Source organism: Cynocephalus volans, chromosome 15 (genome assembly GCF_027409185.1).
Source record: "Cynocephalus volans isolate mCynVol1 chromosome 15, mCynVol1.pri, whole genome shotgun sequence".
Classification (NCBI taxonomy): Eukaryota; Metazoa; Chordata; class Mammalia; order Dermoptera; family Cynocephalidae; genus Cynocephalus; species Cynocephalus volans.
In genome coordinates, this window is record NC_084474.1 from 7,529,779 (window position 1) to 7,539,193 (window position 9,415).

Genomic DNA, 9,415 nt, shown 5'->3' on the forward strand with positions numbered 1-9,415 from the left:
CTGGCTTCTTTCACTTAGCATCATGCTTTTGAGATTCATTTACGGTCTTGCATGTATCAGTAGTTTATTTTGGTCTTGCATGTATGGTCATTTATGGTCTTGCATGTGTCAGTAGTTTGTTTTGGTCTTGCATGTATGGTCATTTACGGTCTTGCATGTGTCAGTAGTTTGTTTTGGTCTTGCATGTATGGTCATTTACGGTCTTGCATGTGTCAGTAGTTTGTTTTGGTCTTGCATGTATGGTCATTTACGGTCTTGCATGTGTCAGTAGTTTGTTTTGGTCTTGCATGTATGGTCATTTACGGTCTTGCATGTGTCAGTAGTTTGTTTTGGTCTTGCATGTATGGTCATTTACGGTCTTGCATGTGTCAGTAGTTTGTTTTGGTCTTGCATGTATGGTCATTTACGGTCTTGCATGTGTCAGTAGTTTGTTTTGGTCTTGCATGTATGGTCATTTACGGTCTTGCATGTGTCAGTAGTTTGTTTTGGTCTTGCATGTATGGTCATTTACGGTCTTGCATGTGTCAGTAGTTTGTTTTGGTCTTGCATGTATGGTCATTTACGGTCTTGCATGTGTCAGTAGTTTGTTTTGGTCTTGCATGTATGGTCATTTACGGTCTTGCATGTGTCAGTAGTTTGTTTTGGTCTTGCATGTATGGTCATTTACGGTCTTGCATGTGTCAGTAGTTTGTTTTGGTCTTGCATGTATGGTCATTTACGGTCTTGCATGTGTCAGTAGTTTATTTTGGTCTTGCATGTATGGTCATTTACGGTCTTGCATGTATCAGTAGTTTGTTTTGTTGCTGAGCAGTGTTTCATTGTAGAGATTATACCACATTCTTCTCCAGTTAGTGCCCAACAACTGTGGTGTCCAACTTTTGGCTATAACTAATAATGCTGCTGTGGACGTTCAAGGGCAATTACGTGAAATCACAGGCAATCATTTCTCTTGGGTAAATACCTAGGAGGGGCATTTCTGGGTCACGTGATAAGTACAGGTTTGCCTATCTAAGGAACAGCTGTGCTGGCTTCCACAGTGGCCATGCCCCTGTGCGTTCAGCAACCCATAAGAGCCCGGTTTGCTTCTATCCTCAACAGCACTCAGCGTTGCCAGTCTTCTCAGCCTTGGTCCTTCTGGTGTTAACGTGCCTTTCTCTAATGACTAATGGATTGTTTGTCTTCTTTCTATTGGGTTGTAAGTTTTCTTACAGGTGAAATATCTTTATCAGGTATTAGTCTGTTTTCTAGTTAGTGGCACTTGAGGAGAAAAGTTTTGAATTTTGATGAAGTCCAGTTTATCAAATTTTAATTTTATGGTTCATGCTTTTTGTGTCCTATCCAAAAAAAACTTTGCCTACATCAAAGCCACAAAGATTTTTTTCTGTGTTTTCTACATAGTTTATAGTTTTACGTTTCACATTTGTATTTCTGGTTCACTCAGTTAATTTTCATATATATGTGAGGTAAGGGTTGGTGTTTATTGTTTTTCATATGGCTGTCCAATTTATGTAAAAGACTATCCACTTTCCATTGAATTACCTTGGCATTTTTGTGATAATTATTTAAGTGTGGGGAAAACAGGATAATTTAGTCAGGCTCCCTGGACATTTCTTGTAAACAAGTCGTGTGTGGGTGGAGTTAGTGTGCATGTGCACCCATATATCTCTTTAGTTAATTGCTTTTGTGTGTTCTTCCCTTTGTGAAGCAGGCTGGCTGGCAGAGCTCGCATCTAAAAATAGAGCATGTTTACTCTGCTGGCAGCTGCTCGGTTTCAGTTTCTCTTTGGACTTTGCTGGTAGCAGTTGAGTTTCTGAGTTTCTCTGTGGACTGCTTAGCTCTCAGATGTGTGTGTGCTGAATAAAGACTATTCTTTCTTCAACCAAGGCTCCAAGGACCTTTTTGCCTGTTACCTAGCTCACAGACCTTTGTGTGAAGGGTTTGTGAATGGGCTCCAGGGGTCTGTGAGCTCCAGAACTCAGCTCAAGCTCTACAATAAGTGTGGAGTTAGTTTTGGCCTCTCTATTGTGTTTCCATTGATCATTTTGTCTGTCTTTAGGTCAAAATCACATCATATTGATTTCTGTAGTTTTATCATGAGTCTTTAAGTCAGGCCATGTAATTTCTTTAAGGTGGCCCTTTTAAAAAATTGTTTAGACTAATCAACATCCTTTCCATTTCATAAGGATTTTAGAATCAGCTCGTCAATTTCTACAAAAATTCTACTGAGATTTTGATTGGGATTGCATTATATGTATGTAGCAATTTGGGTAGTCTTGACATCTTAACAGTATTGATTTTTCTGATCCATAACCATGGCCTATCTGTCCATTTATTGTCTTTATTAGTTTCTCACAGCATTGTTTTGAGGTTTTTAAGTGTACAGGTCTGCATATCTTTTGTCGCATGTGGTCATAAGTATTTTTCATGCTAATATAAATTTAATGTTTAATATAATTTGTATTCTTTGATAATACATAGAAATATAATAGATATTTGTGTATTGATTGTGTATTCTGGAACCATGCTCAACAAACGTAATACTTCTACTAGATTTTTTTCATAAATTACTTAAGATTTCCTATCCTGCTGATCGTGTTGTCTACAAATAAAGGCAGTTTTACTTCTCTCTTTCTGATCTTTATGCCTTTTTTTCTTTATCTTCCTCATTGGCCTGGCTGGAACCTGCGGTACAATGTTGAGATATTTCTTCTCTTCTAATAGGAGCATGTAATGTTCTACTTTGCCTCTAAGTAAAAATTAAATTTGTATCCCACAAAACTGGTACATTGTGTTTTCTTGTTCTCTCCTGGAGAATTTGAATAGCTGCTGAGCATTGTGAATCTTATTATTTGTTGCTGGCTTTGGCTGTACTTGTTTAAATGAGGTTGGATTCTATTCTAGCACCCAATTAGTTACTTGGAATCAATTGGATTGTTCTAGGCTTTCTTTTAAAGTTTGCTAGGATTAGTCTAGAGCATTCTTTTGTTTAGATCTAATAGTCCCACTACAAAGGTGATATTGCTCTGAGGATTCCATTCAATGCCCCAGTTAAAGTCCTTTCAATCAAATTTGTGAGACCGCGAACTATTCTCAGCTCTGTGTGAGCACTAGGGATAATTTTGCCTTCTGCTTTTTCATATTTGTTTGCCCAGTTACGGGTAATTTCCTCTCATGCTTGCACAGGTCAGTACTCAGTTGAAAATTGAGGTGACCCCTCTGCAATGGTCTTCCCAACTTCTAGCCATCTTGGCCTCTGTGAACTTTGACCTGTGTCCCAGCTCAGTGAGAGGCCCTGCCTGTCGGTGCCCCTGACCTGGCAGGGCTCAGCCCTTTGTCTCCCTTCTCCCTGGGACCACAGTCCTCTGCCACCTCCTATCCAAAGCCTGAACCATTTTAAATGTATTTTGTCTGCTTTTCTGGTTAAGTCGGGAAGGTAAATTTGATCTCTTTAACTCTATTTGAGCCAGAAGCAAAAGTCTCATTACATTTTTTAAAAAGGAGAATTGTGTGCTATGTGCTTGAGGCCTGAGGTTTTTGGAGCTTGTAATGGAATAACAATAATTCCTTAATTTATGACATCCTCATGAAAGGCTGCCTTGATATACTCTTCAGCATTTAAAACTGTTCTTGATCTACACACTTTCATGGTTTCATAATATTCCTGTGAGAAAAAAATGTGCATCCACTTCCATATAGATTTGTTTAAATACTTATAGATTGTGTACATTCATACACATTTATTTTATATTAATTTATTTGTATATTATAAAACATACACGTGGAAATATAAAAGGATGAGAAATAAAATTTTTAAATGTTATTTTGCATCTTTCACTTAAGCATTCTCTTAGCTGCTTGTAAATTCCTTTGGACTTTTAGGGAGGCAATCACGCTGTTCATGAATGGTGACAATCTGACTTCTTCCTTTCCAAACTTGATGTTTGTTACATTTCCCAGCTTTGTTGAACTGGTTGGGACACCCCTTGCAATGCTGACAAGAAGTGGCAAAAGTAGAAATCCTTGCTTTGTTCCCTCTGTTGGGGAGAATGTGTCCAATATTTCACCATTAAATATGATGTTAGCTGTAGATATTTTATACATGTCCTATATCAGATGGAGGAATTTGTCTTCTATTCCAAGTTTCCTGAGAGTTTTTATCATTGGTGGGTGTTGAATTTTTTTTATTGCTCCTCCACCATTGCTGGAAGCAGCACAAGTATTTATTAAGTGATAGCTACATATCACAGAAAGCATGAACGAATTTGGAATGCTTATCTTTTAGTAAAAGAAATGATGCACAACTGATTCTTAAATCTGACAGCTTTTTGATCCTCTGCCATGCTGTGATCAGCAAACATCAGCGTGGCACAGAAAAGGCACATAATCACTCCCCCTCTCATTATGAATTATTGTCAAGATTTCACAACACTTTAAAGCTCTTGTTTTTATAAAATTGACTGCATCACTGACTTTGTTCACTTTGATTATAACTTTCTTACTGAAGTGTTCTGCCTTCGAATTATGCAATAGATTCATTTTATGGGTAGTGCTATCTCTGTAGCCTTACTCAGTGGTTTTTATTTTGTTTGGTTTCATTTCCACTCTACTTAAAGCTTCACAGTTTTTCAGTGAAATGTTGTTTTTATTTACTACTTTCTTTTGTATTAAGTATACTTTCTTTGACATATCTTCCCTTTAGAGGCTGATGAAATTTCCTTTCTGAAGCAGAATTGATCAAATACCATAAACTTAGACACGTTGGACATAGACAGTGACAGCTTATTTTCCTTTTAGTCACATGGGAAAACTACATTTCTCAGCCCCTTTGCATCAAGATGGGACAATATAATTGGGTTCTCGCCAATGGAACATGGGCAGAGTGAGAGCAGCTGCATCTGGGCTTGGACGTGCAATGTCTCTTCATCTTCTGTCTGGCCCTGTCTTTGTGCAGTTAGAAGAACTGGGTGCTGCACAGAGCAGACACATGATGTGAAGGGCCTGGGCCCTGTGGTCAGTCCTTGCAGGGCAGCCACTCAGGAGAGCTTCCTGGTCAAGAGGACCCCCAGCAGACATTGGACGAGTAAGACATATATCTTCATCGCTTGCAACTCTGGCACTTTGAGATTGTATGTTACAGGTCATTTGACCTGACTAATACACATCTATGTAGCAAAATAGTGTAGAAAATCTCCCAACTGGGTAACAGAATTCACTCTCTCTTTTAATGCTTCAGATAAACGTAACTATTTTATACACATCTTCTAGTAGCTTTTGATGACAACTCGTGATGCTTAATTTTACCTGGATTAAAGAATACCTAGAAAGCTGACAAAGCATTACTTCTGGGTGTGCCTATGAGGGTGTCTCCAGAGGAGGTTGGTGTGTGAGTTGCTGGCCTGCATGGGAAGGTCCGTTCTCTTGTGAGTGAGCATCACTCAGTTGAGTAGGGGGTTTGAATGTGTCCACAGAAGAGCATGTGCTGGACACTTAATCCCCAATGCAGCAGTGCTGGGAGGTGGGGTCCAATGGGAGGTGTCTAGGTCATGAGGTCTCCCACTAATGAGTGGATTAATGTTGATTACAGAAGGGTTTGAGGCTATGAGTTCAGTCTCTCTTGCTTTCTCTCACGCTCTGTTGCCCTTCTGCTTTCTGTCATGAGATGACACAGCAAGAAGGCCATCCTCAGATGCCAAGCAGATGCTCTCATTATGCCCTCGGGCTTTCTAGTCTTTCTTCATAGCCCAGAGACAGATGAATTTCTTTATAAATTATGTAGTCTGTGGTATTCTGTTATAGCAACCCAAAACAGACTAAGACCAAAAATGGTATTGAGAAATGAAGTGTTGCTATAACAAATACTTGAAAATGTGGAAGTGTCTTTGGGACTGGGGAACGGGTAGAGGTTGGCAGAATTTGGAGGAGCATGCCAGAGAAAGCCTCGGTTGCTGTGAGTGGAGTGTTAAGGGCAATTCTGGTGGAGGCACAGAAGACGACAAGAAATGTAGAAAAATTCTGGAATTTCTTAGAGATTACTTAAGTGGTTATGAGCAGAATTTTGGTAGAAATGTGGGCGGTGAAGACCATTCTGATGAGGTCTCAGATGGAACTAAGGAACAAGGTATTGGAAAGTGCAGTAAAGGCCATTCTTGTTATAAAGTAGCAAAGAGCTTGGCTGAATTGTGTTCATGCCCAAGGACTCATGGGAGGTGAAATTTAAGAGCAATGAATTAGGATACCTGGCAGAAGAAATTTCTAAGCAAAGTATTAAAGGAGCTGTGTGGCTGTTTTTAACCACAGATAGCATGATGCAAGAACAGATAAATGACTTAAAGACAGAATTATAATTAAAATGGGAGCAGAACAGAAAGATTTGGAAAATTTGCAACCTGACCATGTAAAGAGTGAGCAAGCATGTGTAGGAAAGAGTGTGGCCATGTGACTGTTTGCTAAAGAGATTAGTATGGGTAGAAAGGAGCCAAGTGCTATTCACTAAGACAGTAGGAAAAAGACACTGAAGGCATTTCAGAGATCTCTGAGGCAACCTAGGACCTTGAAAGAAAGGTTTCTACAGAGATGCCCACAAGATCTCAGCATCCACTGCCCTGTGCTGTCTCAAGTCTTGGCTTCCTGCTTTTCAGAACAGCACTCTTTGCCCCCACCTTGGCTCAAGCCAGCACAGGTGCAGCTTCTGCCACTTCTGTGGAAAGTACAAGCTGTAAACCTTGATGGTGTCCACATTGCACTAATGCTGCAGGTGCAAGAGCTGCAGGGTCATGGCAACCTTCACCTAGATTTCAAAGAATGTTGCAGACAGTTGGGGGCCCAGGCAAAAACTTCCTGCAGGGCCAGAGCTGCTGCAGAGAGTCCTCACCAGGGCAATGCCTAGTAGAGCTGTGGGAACAAAGCCACCACAGAGAGTCCCCTAGTGTAATAAGTAGGGGAGCTGTGGGAGCACAACTGCCACTGAGACCCAGAACTGTAGAGCTACCAGTGTGCAGCACTAGCCAGGGAGAGCTGCAGGAGTCTTTGCACAAGACTCCAGCCCAAGACAGCTAAAGTGTGAAATAAGCCCAGCAAAGCCATGGGGGTGGGGCTGCCTGAGGTCTTGGACACCCAACTCCCACCCCATTATGTCCAGGAGGTGGCATGTGAAGTGAAAGTTCATTCTGGAATCTTAAGATTTAATGTCTGTCCTGTTGGAATTTAGATTTACTTGAGACCAGTTAACCCTTTCTTCTATCCTATTTCTCATTTTTGGAAAGGAAATGTCTATCATATGCCTGTCCCATCATTGTATTTTTAAAGTAAATAACTTGTTAATTTCACAGGCTAGAGGGAAATTTGCCAAAGGATGAATCTTGCCTTGAGTCTCACCAATATCTGATGTAAATGAGATATGACTCATTGTAAATGATAATGACTTTGGACTTTGAGTTAATGATGGAATGAGTTAAGGGCTATTGGATGGAATGAGTATATTTTAATGTGAGAGGAACATGAATTTGGGGGGCCAGAGGTAAATTCTATGGTTTGAATGTATCCCCCATAAAGTATGTGTTGGAAACTTAATCCCCAGTTCAGCAGTGTCAGGAGGTGGGGCCTAATGAGAGGTGTTTAGGTCATGAGGGGTCCACCCTCACTAACAAGTAATGCAGATTATGGAAGGACCTGAGGCTGTGAGTTTAACCTTTTGCTCTCCTGCTGGCTCTCACCCTTCTGCCTTCTGCCATGAGATGTTGCAACAAGGAGGCCCTCGCAGGATGTGAGCATCTGCTGCTTTCCAGCCTCTGGAGCGACAAGCCAAATAATGGTTTTTTCCCTTTATAAAGTACCCAGTCTGCACTAGTCTGTTATAGCAACACAAAATGGTCTAAGATACAGATGAGTGATTTGTACATTGTAACATATTCATTTCCATGTATTATTTCAACAAATTTTGCAGTGGCAGGAGGAACAAGTGTTTTCCAAAGCTATTTGGCTTTCCCCTTTTTTACTAGTAAGTGAGACACCCCAAATAATACTTACAAATATTTATCATTAAGTAAATAAAGAATATGTAAAGTTGAATGTTCAGAATTAATGGCTTTAGGCATCTTTCAAAAATTACAAAGATTTTTTCCCCATGTTCTAAATACTTATTTTTAATTATCTTATTTGTCATGCTATCATTAATTAACATTTTAAATCACAGTGCAAGTTTCCTCTTCAATGATTCTTTGCAATCCCATAAATCAAATGATCTTTCTAATAAGGGTGTATTTCCTTTGGCCAGCCTGTGCACATCAGGCGAGGTCACTGCTGACCTTACTTCCTGCTGTTGACAGAGCTTGTGCTAGCCGAGGAGAGGGCAGCACTGCCACTATCCTGCTTCTGGCAGTGCTCTGAGTGTTGGTCAGCACTACCCTCAACTCAGGGTTTCTGTGTTGGAATGATTTTGACCTACTTGTGTTTTGTGTCAGAGACATTTTGGTTAAAACCAGATAATTCAACCCATAAACCCACTTATCCAGGCACATGTTAATGGCAATACCCATGATATTGTGAAAGCAAATAAACAAAAGTGCCACTGTCACCTCCTCCACTTTCTCAGAATACTTACCTTAGGATACCTCTGTGGACTGAATGTGTTCCCCTGAAATTCATACGTTGAAATCCTAATCCCCAAAGCAATGGTATTAGGAGGTGGGGCTTTTGGGAGGTGATTAGGTCATAAGGATGGGGCCCTTGTGGATGGGATTAGTGCCCTTGTAAAAGTGACTGAGCACTGCCTTGCCCCTTCTGCCGTGTGAGGGCACAGCTAGAAGACATCCGTCTATGAAGCAGGAAGAGGGAGCTCACCAGACACCGAATCTGCTGGGGCCTTATCTTGGACCTCTGGCTTTCAGAACTGTGAGCAACAAAGGTTTGTTGTCTGAGCCACCCTGTTTGTCGTATTTTGTTATAGCCACTCACATGGACTAAGATATGACTGCTCTACATACATGAGAGTATGGTATTTTGAGAGCCTTAGAATACACTTTATAACTTAAGAACAAAACAGAAATCCCCAACTCATGCTAATCTGCTAACTTGTGGGGGGGAAATTCTCTCTCTCAGCAGTTTGTGAGATGTACTGCTGCATGTTTTCTGCCCCTGCAGCACTCTGCAGGTGTCACACCACTCAGCGCACAGCCCTGTCTCTACCTCAGCAGGAAATAGAGTTTATCCTACATGAAGCTCCTCATGCCTTACCTTTTCCAGTCCCACCCTGTGCAGTCACATCTGCCCTTCCTTCCTGTCATACGGGAAGAGGTGTTCTCTCCCTGACAAGAAGAATCTTAATGTTTCCAAAACGCACATAAAATTCCCTATAGGCTTTTAGCTTATATTCAAGTGTACTTCTCAATAACATCCTTGAAACTTTGGAAATCTGTTT